Source organism: Achroia grisella, unplaced genomic scaffold, assembly GCF_030625045.1.
Source record: "Achroia grisella isolate CSIRO2021 unplaced genomic scaffold, CSIRO_AGI_Agris_v1 utg257, whole genome shotgun sequence".
Taxonomy (NCBI): domain Eukaryota; kingdom Metazoa; phylum Arthropoda; class Insecta; order Lepidoptera; family Pyralidae; genus Achroia; species Achroia grisella.
In genome coordinates, this window is record NW_026712747.1 from 709,573 (window position 1) to 730,648 (window position 21,076).

The window sequence follows — 21,076 nt, forward strand, 5'->3', positions numbered from 1 at the left end:
TGTATAATATGTATGTATTTACGAAAAAAAAATATCTATGTATTTATATCAGTTATCTAGTACCCATAACACAAGCTTTAGCTAGTTTAACTTGGATCTAGATGGCGCTGTGTGAATTGTCCTGAGATTAATATTATTATTATTATACAGCGCTGTATTGTCATGGAGTGAATGAGGGCGCAGTATGCAGTTGGTACGCCAATGTGACATCCGGTTTGTCACACAACTTCGGCTGTTTCTTCATCTCTTACTTTGTAAACGTTAGGTAAGAACGACCAGGCATTATTAATATGACGAATTTTTTATATATATATATATATATATATATATATATATATATATATATATAAAAATATTATAAAGAGAAATGACTTGACTCAAAAACCCTAAAAAATGGTCGAGCGCAGTGATGGCTGGCTCATACGTCATACTCGTGAACGAATGCTGCATGTAGGGACTGATCGACTCTAATCACTAGGATTGTTTTAATGCTATAATAAACTGGTGTTAGACGGAAAATGTAAAATTACATTGATTATTTCAAAGAGCAACACGCAAGTTTCTTGCTCGTTCTCCTTGTGATGAGACAGCTTTCCGAATGAGCGGTAGATTGAAGGAATGATAACTATGACTATTCAAAAGTAATATAAATTAAGTTTATTTGGATAAATAATTTTCTATTCTATTCTATTATTTAGGATTACTTTAGGAAATTATTTCCATGTTTGAAATGTACATTATTTCAGAGTGATATAAAGTATTATATATATTATATGTATACTTTATAACAATCTGAAATTAACACGGATAAGATTTTAAGTTTTATTGTAGAAAAATTTTGTAAATTCTAACTGAGGGAGCAAATCACACCATCAAGAGAAAAACATAAAACAAAACTCTAAGTTCACCTGATCTGTATAATAATACTAGGCCATACATATTTTCCAGAATCAAACCCGTTAGAATACGAAACAGTATATCAACCTCAACCCCACCAATGGGGGGCAAAGGAAATTGTTAGTAATGTGGACTGATGATCTTATTGCTAGCAATGTACCATGTCAGGTTGATCTGAAACCATCGTGATAAATTCCTGGTTAATTTTCCACAATGGAATAACTGACCTGACCTCATGCTCATCTTATCAGCCTTCACTGGTGCCCCGCGTAAAACGTTAGCGGGAGCACCCTACTATTATCTTATATATAAAATTCTCGTGTCACAGTTTTCGTTCCCATACTCCTCCGAAACGGCTTGACCGATTCTCATGAAATTTTGTGAGCGTATTGAGTAGGTCTGAGAATCGGCCAACATCTATTTTTCATCCCCTTAAATGTTAGGGGTAGTCCACCCCTAAATATTATTTTTAATTTTTTTGTCAAAATTTTTAGTTTCTATATTTTTATGATACAACATACAAAAATACATACCCTATTTTTTATAGCGTTATTAAGTTATATGGCAAAACAACGTTTGCCGGGACAGCTAGTCTTATATATAAAATTCTCGTGTCACAATGTTAGTTACCATACTCCTCCCAAATCGCTTGATCGATTTTTATGAAATTTTATATGCATATTTAGTAGGTCTGAGAATCGGCTACTATCTATTTTTCATGCCCCTATGTAGTAAGGGTTGTCCGACCCTAACATTATTATTTTATTTTTTGAAATTTTTTTTTTATTATGTGTCATTAAAAAATACATACTACCCTAAATTTTCACCTTTCTAGCATCAACCCCTATTTTTTAATAGCGATTTTAATTTATATGACAAAACAACGTTTGCCGGGACAGCTAGTCATCTATAAAAAAAACCCCGCATGGATCTTACATTCAATTCGAATTTCGATCATATATAACATTTCCCGAAAATAGATTTTCGAATAACACACCGCAGAAATCGGAATCGTGACGTCTCTCTCAGAGTATTACAAATATAAAATATTTATATTTGTTATTTGTGCGACCTCAATAATACACGTTCCTTCGCATAAATGAGGAGTATCTGAATTGCTTCGGCTCTGAGTGTTCTGCGTTGGGTATTCAGCGGTTATTTCCTTAAAGACCTTCCTTTCAAAACGTTGTGTAATATCTGTTAATGGATTCAATCAATAATAAAATTGATACAGCTTACGTATTTGAGCTGTTATTCATTCCAATATTGAGAGACTGGTCTGTTAATAATAATAATATCAGGACAATTCACACAGCGCCATCTAGACCCAAGTTAAGCTAGCAAATTTTTATGTTATAGGTACTAGATAACTGATACAAATACATAGATTTTTTTTCGAAAAGACATTCATATTATATATAGAAAACACCCAGACCGATACAAACAATCATTCTCATGAATACAAATGTTTGTGCCGTGCGAGGAATCGAACCCGCAACCATCGGGCGTAAAGCGGTATGCTAGACCGATAGAACACCGAGGTTTTCATTAATATTAGAAACTGGGAAAAAATTGTATTTAGGCCTCAAGCCTAGTATGAACTAGCTAACGTTGTTTTGCCATATAAATTAATAACGCTATAAAAAAAATAGGGGTTGATGATAGAAGGGTGAAAATTTGGGATCGTATATATTTTTTATAGCGGTAGATTAAAAAAATGTAATGACTATTCAAAAGTGTTTCAATGTAAGTTTATTTGAATAAATGATTTCTATTCTATTCTTATTCTATTCTTTTTAATGACACATAATAAAAAAATACTAATAAAAAATTTGGCCCAAAAAATTAAAAAAAAAAAGTTAAGGTTCGACAACCCTTGTCACTTAGGGGTATGAAAAATAGATAGTAGATTCTCAGACTTACTGAATATGCATATAAAATTTCATAAAAATCGGCAATCCATTTTCTGAAATGGATTGCCGATCAGAGGAGTATGGTAACTAATATTGTGACACGATTATCTAAATAATAATAATAATAATCTCAGGACAATTCACACAGCGCCATTTAGACCCAAGTTAAGCTAGCTAAAGCTTGTTTTATGGGTCCTAGACAACTGATACAAATACATAGATAATTTTTTTTTCCAAAATACATACATATTATACATAGAAAATACCCAGACCGATACAAACAATCATACTCATGAATACAAATGTTTGTGCCGTGAGAGGAATCGAACCCGCGACCATCGGTCGTAAAGCGGTGTGCTATACCGCTAGACCACCGAGGTCGTCAAATATATATTAACTCAAATGTGACGGGTAGATGTTATGACGTAGGCATCCGCTAAGAAAGGATTTTGATTAATTCTACCCCCAAGGGGATAAAATAGGGGATGAAAGTTTGTATGAAACTGTGTCAATTTTAAACCGATCGGGATGAGACTTTGCATGCATAAAGCTACAATGACGTAGGTATCTCCTAAGAAAGGATTTTGATAAATTCCACCCCTAAGGGGATAAATTAACGCGAGCGCAGCCGCGGGCAAAAGCTAGTTTTATATAGATCATGGGAGGTCGTTTGGTTTATAGTCACTTCTGTATATTAACAGGCTAACGTTACGCAAGAAACTAGTAATTTTTGTATCTGGGCTCGGTATAATAATCATTTGCAAGTCACCCATTTTAGTGTATAAATATTATATGTATATGTGATTTTTAAGTGTGTTATGTATTTATATTTCATTATATATTTATATATATATATAATCATAATAATAAAGACCCTGATAGTAGGATGGTGATAATTCCTCCTTAACTTACTTTCCATCAGGGAGTCTAAACTTCTCAACTCTGCCGTGTTTGTGTGGTGTATTGCTTAAAATTACACGAAACCTAGTTTGGAACGAGTACTACTAACTATTAATACTACTAGCTACAAACTTGTGCTATTCGTATCATCAACAATTGATAGCCCCAGTGGTCTAGTACTGTAACACACTGCTTTACTTCCGATGGTCGCGGGTTCGATGTTTAGCACGGTACAAATATTTACCACTGACTATTACTACCACTAACTACAAACTTGTGCTATTCGTATCATCAACAATTGATAGCCCCAGTGGTCTAGTAGTGTAACACACTGCCTTACTTCCAATGGTCGCGAGTTTGATCTTTAGCACGGTACAAACATTTACCACTGACTACAAACTTGTGCTATTCGTATCATCAACAATTGATAGCCCCAGTGGTCTAGTAGTGTAACACACTGCCTTACTTCCAATGGTCGCGAGTTTGATCTTTAGCACGGTACAAACATTTACCACTGACTACAAACTTGTGCTATTCGTATCATCAACAATTGATAGCCCCAGTGGTCTAGTAGTGTAACACACTGTCTTACTTCCGATGGTCGCGAGTTCAATCTTTAGCACGGTACAAACATTTACCACTGACTACAAACTTGTGCTATTCGTATCATCAACAATTGATAGCCCCAGTGGTCTAGTAGTGTAACACACTGCCTTACTTCCAATGGTCGCGAGTTTGATCTTTAGCACGGTACAAACATTTACCACTGACTACAAACTTGTGCTATTCGTATCATCAACAATTGATAGCCCCAGTGGTCTAGTAGTGTAACACACTGTCTTACTTCCGATGGTCGCGAGTTCAATCTTTAGCACGGTACAAACATTTACCACTGACTACAAACTTGTGCTATTCGTATCATCAACAATTGATAGCCCCAGTGGTCTAGTAGTGTAACACACTGTCTTACTTCCGATGGTCGCGAGTTCAATCTTTAGCACGGTACAAACATTTACCACTGACTATTACTACCACTAACTACAAACTTGTGCTATTCGTATCATCAACAATTGATAGCCCCAGTGGTCTAGTAGTGTAACACACTGCCTTACTTCCAATGGTCGCGAGTTTGATCTTTAGCACGGTACAAACATTTACCACTGACTACAAACTTGTGCTATTCGTATCATCAACAATTGATAGCCCCAGTGGTCTAGTAGTGTAACACACTGCCTTACTTCCAATGGTCGCGAGTTTGATCTTTAGCACGGTACAAACATTTACCACTGACTACAAACTTGTGCTATTCGTATCATCAACAATTGATAGCCCCAGTGGTCTAGTAGTGTAACACACTGCCTTACTTCCAATGGTCGCGAGTTTGATCTTTAGCACGGTACAAACATTTACCACTGACTACAAACTTGTGCTATTCGTATCATCAACAATTGATAGCCCCAGTGGTCTAGTAGTGTAACACACTGTCTTACTTCCGATGGTCGCGAGTTCAATCTTTAGCACGGTACAAACATTTACCACTGACTACAAACTTGTGCTATTCGTATCATCAACAATTGATAGCCCCAGTGGTCTAGTAGTGTAACACACTGTCTTACTTCCGATGGTCGCGAGTTCAATCTTTAGCACGGTACAAACATTTACCACTGACTATTACTACCACTAACTACAAACTTGTGCTATTCGTATCATCAACAATTGATAGCCCCAGTGGTCTAGTAGTGTAACACACTGCCTTACTTCCAATGGTCGCGAGTTCGATCTTTAGCACGGTACAAACATTTACCACTGAATACAAACTTGTGCTATTCGTATCATCAACAATTGATAGCCCCAGTGGTCTAGTAGTGTAACACACTGTCTTACTTCCGATGGTCTCGAGTTCGATCTTTAGTACGGTACAAACATTTACCACTGACTACAAACTTGTGCTATTTGTATCATCAACAATTGATAGCCCCAGTGGTCTAGTAGTGTAACACACTGCCTTACTTCCAATGGTCGCGAGTTCAATCTTTAGCACGGTACAAACATTTACCACTGACTACAAACTTGTGCTATTCGTATCATCAACAATTGATAGCCCCAGTGGTCTAGGAGTGTAACACGCTGTCTTACTTCCAATGGTCGCGAGTTCAATCTTTAGCACGGTACAAACATTTACCACTGACTACAAACTTGTGCTATTCGTATCATCAACAATTGATAGCCCCAGTGGTCTAGTAGTGTAACACACTGTCTTACTTCCGATGGTCGCGAGTTCAATCTTTAGCACGGTACAAACATTTACCACTGACTACAAACATGTGCTATTCGTATCATCAACAATTGATAGCCCCAGTGGTCTAGGAGTGTAACACGCTGTCTTACTTCCGATGGTCGCGAGTTCAATCTTTAGCACGGTACAAACATTTACCACTGACTACAAACTTGTGCTATTCGTATCATCAACAATTGATAGCCCCAGTGGTCTAGTAGTGTAACACACTGTCTTACTTCCGATGGTCGCGAGTTCGATCTTTAGCACGGTACAAACATTTACCACTAACTACAAACTTGTGATATTCGTATCATCACCATGTACAGTTTCCAATTGACGGCAATTGACAGCCTCAGTGGTCTAGCGGTGTTACCGTCTTACTTCCGATGGTCGCGGGTTCGATTCCTCGCACGGCACAAACATTTGTATTCATAAGTATGATTGTTTGTATCAGTTTGGGTGTTTTCTATATATATAATATGTATGTATTTACAAAAAAAAAATATCTATGTATTTGTATCAGTTATCTAGTACCCATAACACAAGCTTTAGCTAGCTTAACTTGGGTCTAGATGGCGCTGTGTGAATTGTCCTGAGATTATTATTATCATAGTTTAGTAGATTTTACCTGCGGCTTCGCTCGCATTAAATCATTACTGGCTGCTGGATGCTGAAGTAGCAAAATGTTGATATTTTTTATAATAATTATTATGATATCATAACTAGTTTCAAACATAATTTTAATTGCAGAAAACACCTTTGCTATTTGTATTCTATATATGTAATAACTCAATTTTAGATTAAATTGAAAATTCAAAATTCAAAATTCAAAAATCATTTATTCATGTAGAACATTTTAGCCGCTTATGAACGTCAAGTTTTTACTTTAGAATTTTTTTTCCCTACCGTCCAGTTCGGTATATAGATCCAATTGAGAAGAACTGGCAAGAAACTCAATTGAATTACTTTTTTTAAATCCAGTTATTTACAATGCATAGGTATTTATATAGGTCTCTATGTCTAACATTAAATGATAATCCCGAACATGAAAACTATTGCCATGCACGCTCGTCATTCAAGTAATCGTTTAGTGAGTAATAGGCCTTGCTCAGTAAATATGATTTAACAGATGTTTTGAATTTATTTAAGATTAAAATATCAACAAGTCTAAACATTCATTACACCACCTCTGTACCTGAATTACCGTTTTGTACGTTTTCTTTCCATTTTATACGCTTATCTCTCATCTTTTTAGGAACCGTAATTAAAAAATACAGCCTCCATAAAACTGGAAGCGTAATCTCGGTAAATGCTCATTAAAATTCGTGTATAACAAACATGGTCTATTACTGCTATAAACTGAGGCAGCACTCGAGAGGGGCTCATGGCACAGTGGATTACTATCTCGACTTAGATGCTAAAGGTCGCGAGTTCTAATCTAACTGTAACGAAAAAAAATGTGTCAATTGATATGTCAAATTAAATCGGAAATAATGAAAACGAAGCAAATTAATATATCTTAATGACATTATAAAGTTTGTAAGTATGGATTTGTTATTCTTTCACGCAAAAAACTACTGAACGGATTTTGTTGAATCTTTACAGAAATAAACTTTTTTTAGGTTGTTTGGGCTATTATCAGATGTGTAGCACCTGTAGCACTGCGACCTACATAGATATATTGTGCTCGCCCTTTTCAAAGTTCGGTACCCGTCAGGGACAAGAATTGAAGGATATTCTTAGGAGCGATGGTTTTTATCTCCTCGGGAAAGAGTGTAAACTTTCCAAAGGAGATATTTCGTTTATGCATGAGTGGGCTACAACCACATAGGATGTGAAGGGGCGTTTCCTCTTCAGTTTGGCAGAATCTGCAGATACTTGTCGTGTATAGGCCTAGTTTAACCATATGCTTGTTTAATTTGCAGTGTCCTGTGTGGGCCCTAGTCATCATCATGCATATGTTGTTTTTACTCAATAGCAATAGTCTATTGGAGTATTAGTCTTTTGAATGTGTTAATCCTGGCATTTTTTGCCAGTGATTGAAATGAAATATACCTTACGTATCAGAATAAAACTATTGCTGACGTACTGGCCATAAAGTTTCATATTTCGTATTTATATTGTATTTTCTATTAATAATTTTATTATATATTTTAATATAGATAATATTTTTGTGTCTAATAAATATTGTTACTGACTACAACAACAGGCACATACAACATATGCTATATTTTTTTATTGAAATTTAAAGAATAGAATAGAATAGAATAGAATAGAAAATCATTTATTCAAATAAACTTACATTGAAACACTTTTGAATAGTCATTACATTTTTAAATCTACCGCTCGTTCGGAAAGCTGTCTCATCACAAGAAGAACGAGCAAGAAACTTGCGTGTTGCTCTTTTAAATAATTTTATTATTACTTTACATTTTTAAGTTTAAGTGTGGAAAAGTCATAGTGAGGAAATCAGTCATAATGATTAGACAAGCAGCACCCGTTCACGAGTATGACGGATAAGCCAGCCATCATTGCGCTCGACCATATTTTAGGGAGCCCAATGACCCGGCCCACCACGCCGCCACAAGTCTGGACATTTTAGTGAGCATGACTACTCAAAACACTAGACCACGTCAAAGCTACTTACAATTGCCATCTGATAGTTATAGTATTCACATTTTACATAAGAATGCATGCGGCAATCAATACAAAAACCGCTACGCTTTCATATTTCTAAAATCAATCAATTAAATCAAGAAAGCAATGAGAAAATTAAATTATAACGTTGTATGCTAATAAACTAATTATTTACTTGATATGTTGTCATCTATGAATTCGTCTATCCTGTAATAGGCTTTCTTACATAAAAATTGTTTAATATAAGATTTGAATTGCCTCTCTGTCAGATTTAATGCAGATTCTGGCAGTTTATTATAAAATCTTATGCAATTACCATAGAATGAGTTACTGATTTTGTGCAGACGGCATTTAGGTAAAATTAGCTTATTTATATTGCGTAAGTTTCTACTTGTACAACGCGGGTACAACCGCGGGCACGGCTATGTATGTCACATTTTTAATAGATGAATAATAGTGTGTGTCAAATACAGGATTTTTTTTAATTTCCTGTATTGTTAATGTACAATTTAAAATAACTATAACATTTTCACTCCTCAATATGAACTAAACTATAAATGTGCGAAATTTCAAACGCCTTGCAATTTTTTTAAAAAGGTTTGCTTCACGTATCACGTCAAATTTGTATCGATTTGTTAATTCTACGACGGCCTCAGTGATCTAGTGGTTTCATACACTACCTTATATCTAGTATATAGTTATAGTCTATACATATAAATAAAATGGCTGGACCGATTTTGATGGAACTTTTTTTGCCAGGTAGCTGATGTAATAAGGAGTAACTTAGGCTGCTTTTATTTTAGAAAAATTAGGTTAAATATTCACGCGGGTGGAGTCGCGGGAACAACTAGTTAGAAATAAAATTCCACTACTGTTATAAATGTTACGAAAGTAGTTCTCTGTCTGTCGTGCTTCACGCCGAAACTACTGAATCAATTTAAATGAAATTTGGTTCATACTCTGAACAATGTTATAGGATGTGTTAGAAAGGAAAAATGAAACTTAGAAAGAAATATAAAGTTAAATTCCATGCGAAGAAGTCGCGGGTACAGCTACTACAGTTATTAATACGATAATAAGATATTCGTCAATAACATCTACGACAGTACGGTTATAAACAAAACAACTCTAGTGGGGTCAAATTAAACGAATGATCTCTCAAGAGCTCGTCGTACTTTACACAGTCCCGTAAAATAACTTAATTCGGTTCATAAATATACGAGTAGTTATTAGGGTGTACTTACATCAGAGGTGGCTAAGCAGTAATGCAGAGGTCGTGGCATTAGATAAAGGACCCCAGGCGGACATTTTATCTGCCCGACATTTGTCACCGCCGGCGAAAATAATAAGTACTAGTAGAATATTTCGGTAACATGCGCTTAAGAGATTTTCTTAGCGAATAAAACACATTCTGTGTATGGTTATGTCGTAATAAATTTGTACATAATGTGTGGGATGTATTTTTTTTTTTACAACACAGGGGACAAACGAGCATGCGGCTCACTCGATGGTAAGTGATTACCGCCTCCCATGAGCACCCGCAATACCAGGGGAATTGCAAGTACGTTGTCGGCCTTTTAAAAAGGAATAAGCTATTTTCTTGAAGGTTTCAATATCGTATCGGTTCGGAAATACCATTGCTGGAAGGTGATTCCACAATGTGGTTGTGCGAGGCAAAAAGTTTCTAGAAAACCTTACTGTGTAAGACCGCCATTCATCCAGATGATCAGGATGGTATTTCAGTTTCTGGCGGGTGGTACGGTGGTGAAACTCAGCAGCTGGTATTAATCCGAACAATTCCTCAGAACACTCCCCGTGATATATGCGGTAGAAAATGCACAGAGATGCAATATCACACGCAAAGTCAATGGGTCGAGTCTGTCACATAGACGTTGATTACCAATGTAATGTATGGATGATAGAACGGTGTATAGAAGAGGTGTGGGAATAACAAAAGAAATTAGCTATGGATAGCAGAGTTGAATATTATGTAAGTATATGCTGCGTGAGTTATAATGTATAAGTTGAATATATACGATGACCTCGCTGGTCTAGCGGTTAAACACACCGCTTTACGACTGATGGTCGCGGGTTCGATTCCTCGCACGGCATAAACATTTGTATTCATGAGTATGATTGTTTGTATCGGTCTAGGTGTTTTCTATGTATATTATGTATGTATTTACAACAAACTGACCTGATCTTATGCTCATCTTATCATCCTCCACTGGTGCCCCGCCAGCGTAAACCGTTAGCGCAGGCGGGTGCACCATTCCATTATCATCCATAAAAAAAACAATATCCATGTAAATATACAAACACTATTCCAATTTAATAATAATATATTATATTCACCGTAGAATTATAAATTTTGCGAGATATTTCTAAAATTAGAAACTCCGTATAACGTCCTTTGACATTACAATATGTCATGTTACATCTTGTGATTTGATTAAATCTACCGTTTGAATCTACAACTAAATGTCTAATTTCAATTTCAGTTCCATTCAAACCGTATTTGAATGGAATTATACGTGTGGGTATGAATAGATCGATGAATGTTTGTTACTCTTTAAATTTAAAACTTTAATATTTATACACATAGAAATAAAAAAAAAATGTATACACATATATATATATATATATATATATAAACTTCTGTAAACAATATCGCATGCCGTGGCAACCAGTAATTAAGTCAACACTATATACCTGAACTGTTTGCAAGTTATAATAATTGTAACCTCATGGTGTATGTCTTGTTGGTCACTCAAATAAATAAATAAAATAAGACTCTTTCACGCAAAAATTATTGAACTAATTATGATGACACTTTACAGTAATATAGCTTACACATCAGAATAATACAAGTTATAAATTTCATGCGGTTGAAACCGTAGGCACAGGTAGTAACTAATATAATTAGAATAGAATAGAAAATCATTTATTCAAATAAACTTAATTTAAGCACTTTTGAATAGTCAACATTTTTTTTAAATCTACCGTTTATTCGAAAAGCTGTCTCATCACAAGAAGAATAAGCAAGAAACTTGTGTGTTGCTCTTTTAAACAATCCTTGTAAGTTCAAATTTACAAGTCGAAACGTGTGAATACAAACAACCAACCAGCACTAATTTATTTAGGCTCAAATATAAAAACACAATAAGATTTAATCAGTCGTAGTGATAAGAGCAGCACTAGTTCACGAGTATGACGGATGAGCCAGCCATCACTGCTCTCGACCATATTTTAGGGAGCCCAATGACCCGGCCCACCACGCCGCCACATGTCTGATCATTTTAGTGAGCATGACTACTCATTCCACTCGACCACGTCACAGCTACAAAAATTACTATATGGTAGTTACAGTATTCGCACTTTACATGAGGATGCATGCGGCAATCAATACAAAAGCCGCTACGCTATCATATATCAAGAAAGCAGTATGAAAAATAAATTATAACGTTGTCCGCAAATAAACTTATACTTGCTATATATTGCTATCATCTATAAATTCATCTATCCTATAATAGGCTTTTTTAGTGAATTAAAGGAGAAAGGTTTATGAAAAGAAAATTTTTATGTAGAGTTCATTAAACATTTTAAGCTAAACAACTAAACAACCGATTCCATCAATATTATAAGCAATTATTACATTGGGCGTGTCACGCACGAGTTCCAGAACTATACACCATACATGAGGAGACACCATGCGGTCTCAAAGGATAACCACAGCAGGAAGCTCATTTCACAACTTGAACGTTCGGAGAGCGAGCGTTTTGGAGATAAATTCTCTGAAACCACGTTGTACCTACACAATCTTTTAGATCGTGTACAATACAGATAATCTCCTGGCAATGAAATGCAATAAAATTTATCAACCATATTGTAAACCAATTAAATCATTTAATTTATACGTAAGTCAAATAAAAGTACCTTTTTCCTTCATTGCCATTAAACCGCTTTCTGTTTTTACCCAATGGTTAGCTAATAGAGAAAATACCATATGGTCTTACGCTCACCAATTGCGCATTTATTTTAAATATTGCAATCATTACGTAGTATACAACAAAGTCGCTTTTGATATCTGTCCCTATGTGTGCTTAAATCTTTAAAACTACGCAATGAATTTTGAAGCCTTTTTTTAATAGATAGAGTGATTCAAGAGCAAGGTTAATATATATAATACATGTACACCCGTGCGAAGTCGGGGCGAATCTCTGAAATGGTTGGATCGATTTTGTGTTTTTTATTACTAGTTACTGGGTGTACATGTATTATATATATTAACCTTGCTCTTGAATCACTCTATCTATTAAAAAAAGGCTTCCAAATTCGTTGCGTAGTTTTAAAGATTTAAGCACACATAGGGACAGATAGGAAAAGCGACTTTGTTTTATACTATGTAATGATTGCAATATTTAAAATAAATTCACAATTGGCGAGCTTAAGACCATAATAAACATAAATAAGACCTAGTAATAAAAAACACAAAATCGGTCCAACCGCTTATTTTATTAGTTACTAGCTACTCGCCCCGGCTTCACCTGTGCGAAGCCGGGGCGAGTTCGGCTTCGTACGGGTGAAGCCGGGGCGAGTTCGGCTTCGTACGGGTGAAGCCGGGGCGAGTTCGGCTTCGTACGGGTGAAGCCGGGGCGAGTTCGGCTTCGTACGGGTGAAGCCGGGGCGAGTTCGGCTTCGTACGGGTGAAGCCGGGGCGAGTTCGGCTTCGTACGGGTGAAGCCGGGGCGAGTTCGGCTTCGCTCGGGTGAAGCCGGGGCGAGTTCGGCTTCGTACGGGTGAAGCCGGGGCGAGTTCGGCTTCGTACGGGTGAAGCCGGGGCGAGTTCGGCTTCGTACGGGTGAAGCCGGGGCGAGTTCGGCTTCGTACGGGTGAAGCCGGGGCGAGTTCGGCTTCGTACGGGTGAAGCCGGGGCGAGTTCGGCTTCGTACGGGTGAAGCCGGGGCGAGTTCGGCTTCGCTCGGGTGAAGCCGGGGCGAGTTCGGCTTCGTACGGGTGAAGCCGGGGCGAGTTCGGCTTCGTACGGGTGAAGCCGGGGCGAGTTCGGCTTCGTACGGGTGAAGCCGGGGCGAGTTCGGCTTCGTACGGGTGAAGCCGGGGCGAGTTCGGCTTCGTACGGGTGAAGCCGGGGCGAGTTCGGCTTCGCTCGGGTGAAGCCGGGGCGAGTTCGGCTTCGTACGGGTGAAGCCGGGGCGAGTTCGGCTTCGCACGGGTGAAGCCGGGGCGAGTTCGGCTTCGCACGGGTGAAGCCGGGGCGAGTTCGGCTTCGCACGGGTGAAGCCGGGGCGAGTTCGGCTTCGCACGGGTGAAGCCGGGGCGACTAGCTAGTAATTCATAAAATAATAATAAATAAAATAAAGCAGAAGTGATGTTTAAGAATAAGCAACTCCACAAAGGACCGGCTCGAAAAAAGAAAAGCATTATTCAATATCAAAACTTGAAGCAGATTTCCAGAAAAATGGCCTCGTTTGTAAATATAAATAAGGTTTACGACCTTAGTAAAACTTCAGCTCACCTTATTCTTAAACGGTTAGGAAATACGACTTGAATATTTTAGTATTCACTAGCTGTAACCGCGACTTCGTCCGCGTGGAATATAACTCTATTTTTTTTTAAATAAAAGTAGCCTAAGTTACCGCTTATTACATCAGCTACCTGCCAAAAAAAGTGCCGTCAAAATCGGTCCAACCGTTTCAGAGATTAGCTGTACCCGCGACTTCGTCCGCGTGGAATTTAACTCAATTTTTCTAAATAAAAGTGGCCTAAGTTACCGCTTATTACATCAGCTACCTGCCAAAAAAAGTGCCGTCAAAATCGGTCCAACCGTTTCAGAGATTTGCCTCGACTTCGCACGGGTGTACGTGTATTATATATATAAACTAGGGATGTTAGGCAGCTCCGTAACATATATCCGATATAAAAAAATATTCGTAACCGTAACCGAATCCGAAATAATAATATCGGATAGTGGCGGAGCCCAATTACCTGTTTGTACTTTAATTTTTAAATTCCTTAAAAAATTAATATCCGTAACCGAAATTATCCGAAACTAACGGATGATCCGAAATAATTTCATATCCGCATCCGTATCCGTATCCGGTATAATAATCATTCCTATATCCGAAATCTATCCGTATCCGAAATTTCATATCCATAACACCTCTAATATAAACCTTCCTATTGAATCACTCTATCTATTTAAAAAACTGCTTCAAAATCCGTTGTGTAGTTTTAAAGATTTAGGCATACATAGGGACAGACAGCGATAGCGACTTTATTTTATACTGTATAATGATAACTTTGAGAATAATAAATGGTTTTTCTTCCCTTTGCAGACACTGTATTTACGAGTACTGTGCTTGTTATTTGTGACAACTTTGTGTATATTTTTACATTGTATTCGTGAAAGAGTCTATATCTTGTTAAGGAAGGTATGAATATTTGTTTTTTATAAAATATTCCGAAGAGTCTATATTAAAATACTTTGTTTCAGTGATAGATTATTTATACGATATGTTCTTTCAAGAGCGATCCGTCATGTGGAGTGGTCTGTTTGGTTTGAAATGAAATTATATTTATTCAGTAGAAGAAATAACTAAAACACACAATAAACAAACAAAAAAAGAATAAAAAACAGTGTGACAATTACAAAAAAAAAAACAGTACACAAATTACGTGTGTGCACGTGTGTGTGCATGTGTATGTCTGTCGAAGCATCTACTGAATAGGTCCGTGCTCAGCATAATGCTGCAGCGGCTGGAGCGCTGCAACGCTGCTTTTCAGCACAAGATCTATTGCAAGACGGATTGCGAACACTGATTAGACTATTTGCTTTCGCAATAGCATATGCTGGTGGTCACTCTATTTGTATAATTCAAACTTGAGAGATATTTGAATTTAAAAATTAATCTGTATTATAAGGAACAGGACATTGTTGACTACATCCGGACTAAAAGCAACCTGACATTGAGGGTGACGCAGTTGGAATCGAGCCACAACGCGAGCTTCAAAGCGTTCGTGGCCCTGGTCCCCACCAATATGCTGCCCACCTTCATGAAGGAGGACTACTGGCCGAAGGGGGTGGTCTACCGGCGCTACCGTGGCAGATTGCCGTCGTCAGTGCCGTAACCATAGAGACAATTTTATTTTACATATTTTATTATTATTTCTTATGTATGTTAGTCTATAAGGTATTTATAATACGGGCCATGTAGCCTGAATTAAATAAATAAATAAATAAAATAAAATTATTGTAAATATGTATAATATTAATTTGAAAAGAATACTCGCTGAGTTTCTTGTCAGTTCTTCTCATCTCGAAATCATTCCGAACTGACGGTAGATTTGACATATCATAAGAGTCTGTAATAGACCTACATGAATAAAGATATTTTGAATGTGAATCAGGAGCGCGCGAGATTTAGCGCGGGAAATCCTGCGCGAGCAAACCTGAATTACAGCATTTTTTGTGTTCACTTTTCCTTTTTTTTTCGGTCTACTCTAATGCTGTTGGCCGCAGCTGGCCTTTACAGCTTCGCCGGATGTTAGGGAACGAGTGCAGATGGCACTCCAAACCCGCGGAAGGACTTATGGAGCGGCTGAAGGCCAACTCCTGCCTGACGGATACGTTCACTCTCACGCGCTCTCTAAAGATTTAATTTTTTATGACACCTATTTTTTTTACTAAACCAGGTTTCATCATAATCATTTCAGCCCGGAAGACGTACACTGCTCGCATCCAGCGCCTTTCAGTGATATTGACCAGATCGCCGGTCCACCTTGCTGGAGGTCTTCTCACACTGCGTCTTCCGGAAAACATGTTTAAGATTTATAAATTATCAATTTCTTTTCGGACTACTCTAATGCTGTTGTTTGCAGCTAGTCTTTTCAACTTCACCGGACTATAGGGGACGATGGAAATGACTATAGTGCAGATGGCACTCCAAACCCACGGAAGAACTATGGCTTGGGGATCAAACCTCGACTTGGGCCCCTTATGAATTATATGTAAATGATCGATTGTGGGGGGGGGGGGGGGGGGGGGGGGGGGGATTTATCAATAATTCTATTATATTATATATTCTTCTATTTCTCAATAATTTCTTTGCTCCATAATCAGTGGGCTAATTATGTAACACGATATGAAATTGTTTCTGTTGAAGTTGTGATAAAATATAAAATCATTTCCATTTAAAAAATGCGATCAAGTAAGATCGAATGACGGCAGCATAAATAATTTCTATCGATAAAACACTACTATGAAGTTGCAGCGAATGTTGTTAATCCGACCAATTTAAAAAGTGAGTACAATGCTGTAGATGGAGAATATTAGTATGGTCCTAGATAGACATTTAGTAGACCTTTTAATTTGATGGTATGATAGACATGCTGTAGTCTGTTACAAAAAGGCATTAAAGCATGCACGATTATAAAACTCGGTAATGTGCTATCCCATAAAATCGTTGGACTGAACATTTGTATACAGTACAAATGAATCCACGAACTATGATATATAATTATGTATGAAATGAAATCCCACGAACATCAAAGCAGTTAGATAAACCGCAAGATCACATAGGCCGTCAAGCCTGACGACCAATTATGCCATTTTGAAGACGATTATCATAGGACTATTAGCAGCAATAGAACCGTAAGTAGCTTGAAATAAATAAATAAAGTAAAATTCAAAGCTAACAATTAATACAATTAGTAAAATAGATACTATTGTAAACAGCGTATTGGGGTCAAATTACATTATAACTTATAAACAAAACCGTAACTTAATGCCAACTGAAATACCGCCCCGTCTGAAATGAAGACGCACTCGACTTGAGAGCAATTGATTAGTAAGTTAGCTAATGAACTTGTATAAGTATTTCAAATGCGAATTTCTGATTGACTTGATAAATCGTTTTCTGATATTATTTGAATGGTGCTTTAGTTACTATATTGTAAAGTAATATTTAGCGTAGGTTGGTAATTAACGATAGATTACCCACTTACACAGTTACACTGCCTTATATTGTGATGGTCGTGGGTTCTATCCTCGAATAATACTTAAATTATTATGTGTTTTATACATAACGCAGTAATTTTAATCCTACATATTGTCTATACATGTAAATAAAATTGGAGTGTCTGTTTGTAATATTGAAATAACCGTTTTTCACTACATGCATAAGAATATAAATATGGTACGTACACAAAAATAACATTTTTTACAATTTTTGTCTATCGGTCTGTTTGTTGCGGCTAATCTCTGAAATGGCCGGAGCGATTTTGACGGGACTTTTTTTGGTAGATAGCTGATGTAATTAGGTAGAGTAGAATAGAAAATCATTTATTCAAACAAATTTAATGTAAGCACTTTTGAATAGTTAAACAATATTTTTTTATCTATCGCTCTTTCGGAAAGCTGTCTCATCACAAGAAGAATGAGCAAGAAACTTGTGTGTTGTTCTTTTAAATAATCCTTGTAAGTTTACATTTACAAGTCGAAACGTGTGAATACAAACTACCAACCAGCACTAATTTTTTGGGTCAAATATAAATATACAATAAGATTAAATCAGTCATAGTGATAAGTAGCTTAGGTTATTTAAAAAAAAATATAATAGAAAAATAAAGTTAAATTCCACGCGGACGACGTCGCGGCAAAAGCAAGTAATTTATATAATAGCTACTTGAGTAATACTGAGTATGAAGAAGTTCTTCATTCATTCATAGAAAAAGCCATGCTTTTGTCGGTAGTCCTGTTTCCACGATCTTCCGTCATGCTCTCTAAGTGCTGATACGACACGACAAGCACTTTTGAATAGTCATCAATTTTTTTTTAATCTACCGCTCATTCGGAAAACTGTTTCATCAATTCAAGAAGAATGAGAAAGAAACTTGCGTGTTGCTCTATTAATTAATTTTATTCTTACTTTACATTTTAAAGTTGAAGTGTGTGAATACGAACTACCGATAGCACTAATTCAATTAAATAATCAATAATTTAGCCTTTAATTGCTAGATGTAGCTGTGCCTTGATCTTCTCCTCTACCGTTTTCCTTCTATTTTCTGTCAATATATAATTTTTGTATAACACATGAGACAAACGAGCATGCGGCTCACCTGATGGTAAGTGATTACCGCTGCTCATGAGCACCCGCAACACCAGGGAATAGCAAGTATGTTCTCGGTCTTTTAAATAGGAACTTGTGTATTGCTCTATTAAATAATTTTATTCTTACTTTACATTTTAAGAAACTTGTGTGTTGCTCTATTAAATAATTTTATTCTTACTTTACATTTTAAGAAACTTGCGTGTTGCTCTATTAAGTAATTTTATTCTTACTTTACATTTTAAGAAACTTGCGTGTTGCTCTATTAAATAATTTTATTCTTACTTTACATTTTAAGAAACTTGTGTGTTGCTCTATTAAGTAATTTTATTCTTACTTTACATTTTAAGAAACTTGTGTGTTGCTCTATTAAATAATTTTATTCTTACTTTACATTTTAAGAAACTTGCGTGTTGCTCTTTTAAATAATTTTATTCTTACTTTACATTTTAAAGTTTTTTGTTTTTATTGTTTTTTTTTTGTTGTGTTCTATCTACTGTTGCTATTTCATTGTCAGACTCTTAAGTATGTTATGTGATATGTATATGGTATATTTAGGTATATATTTTATTCATATTTATCTATTGCTTTATATATATTGTATGTATTTGTATATGTATGTTTACATGTACTTACTTTTAGTAAATATATATTATTTATAACATAGGTATTATTTTTCTTATTGATTACATTTGCACCGCCTACAGTTTCTCTGCACATCCTGTGGTTGACTGGTAGAAAATGCCGTAAGGCGTTAAGTTCGCCATACTTTTATGTACTTTTACCTTGTTCATATCGGGCTTCTCGACCAAATACTCCAATAGACTACTGCTATTGAGTAAAAACAACATATGCATGATGACTAGGGCCCTCACAGGATATAAATTAAACAAGCATATGGCTAAACTAGGCCTATGCATATATATCTGCAGATTCTGCCAAATAGAGGAAACGCCGCTTCACATCCTATGTGGTTGTAGCCCACTCATGCATAAACGAAATATCTCCTTTGGAAAGTTTACACTCTTTCCCGAGGAGATAAAAACCATCGCTCCTAAGAAAATCCTTCAATTCTTGTCCCTGACGGGTCTAGGTAGCGAACTCTGAAAAAGGCGAGCACAATAGATCTATGTAGGTCGCAGTACTACAGGTGCTACACATCTGACAATAGCCCAAACAATCCATTAAAAAAATAAAAAAATTGTTATTTTGTGCATTGAAGTTATATAAATAAATAAAGTTGAACTGTGTGAATACAATCTACCAATAGCACTAATTCAATTAAATAATCATTTTGAAAGTTAGTAAATATTATTATTTAATAGTCAATACACAGTTATACAGTTGTATTGGGACATTTAATCGCACATATGACACATGTTGTATGCCACTCAGACGCTCACACATTGGAGACCTATTAAGTGTCAACGACATCAATAGAGATTTTATTATTTATTTTCTACATATTTTCGACGGTCTCGGTGGTCTAGAGGTGCAGCATACCGCCTTAATTCCGATGGTCGCGGGTTCGAGCCCTCGCACGACACAAACATTTGTATACATGAGTATGACTGTTTGTATCGGTCTGGGTGTTTTCTATGTATAATATGTATTTACGAAAAAAAATCTATCTCTATAATATTTGTATCAGTTATCTAGTACCCATAACACAAGCTTTAGCTAGCTTGACTTGGGTCTAGATGGCGCTGTGTGAATTGTACTGAGATTATTATTATTATTTTAAATGAGCGGAGATGGTGAGTGCGAGGGACTGTTTAGCGCATTGTTATACTTTTGACTTTGTTTTATACTATGTAATGATTAAACACTGTTTATTTTATTAAACTAGCATTCTTAATTTCCTAGATGTATACATTATTTAAATTATTAACCGGGTCTTAACACGAATAATTTTATGGCAAATAAAGGTATTTACCTCTCTCGACGTGTAAAGACCCGGTTAATAATTTAAATAATGTATATTAAGCACGAAAGTTTAAAATTACCTATTCCTAGATTTATATTTCTTTAGGTCGCATTCATTGCACTCAATTTGCCAGAAATAAAAATTCAAATGTATTATAAAATATTTTCTTTGTGAAAAAGCTTATTATAAAATTGAAGAATTTATAAATGATAATAATGTTTTTGTAGAAAATATCTACCTTAAAATTTTGATATTGATTGAACACAGAATAAGTGCGTAGCGGTTTCTATGTTGATTGTCGCATGCCTAATCCTTGTTGTTAATTAAATATAATTAAATCAATATTTATTTAAAAGAGCAACACACAAGTTTCTTGTGATGAGTCTGTATTCCGAAT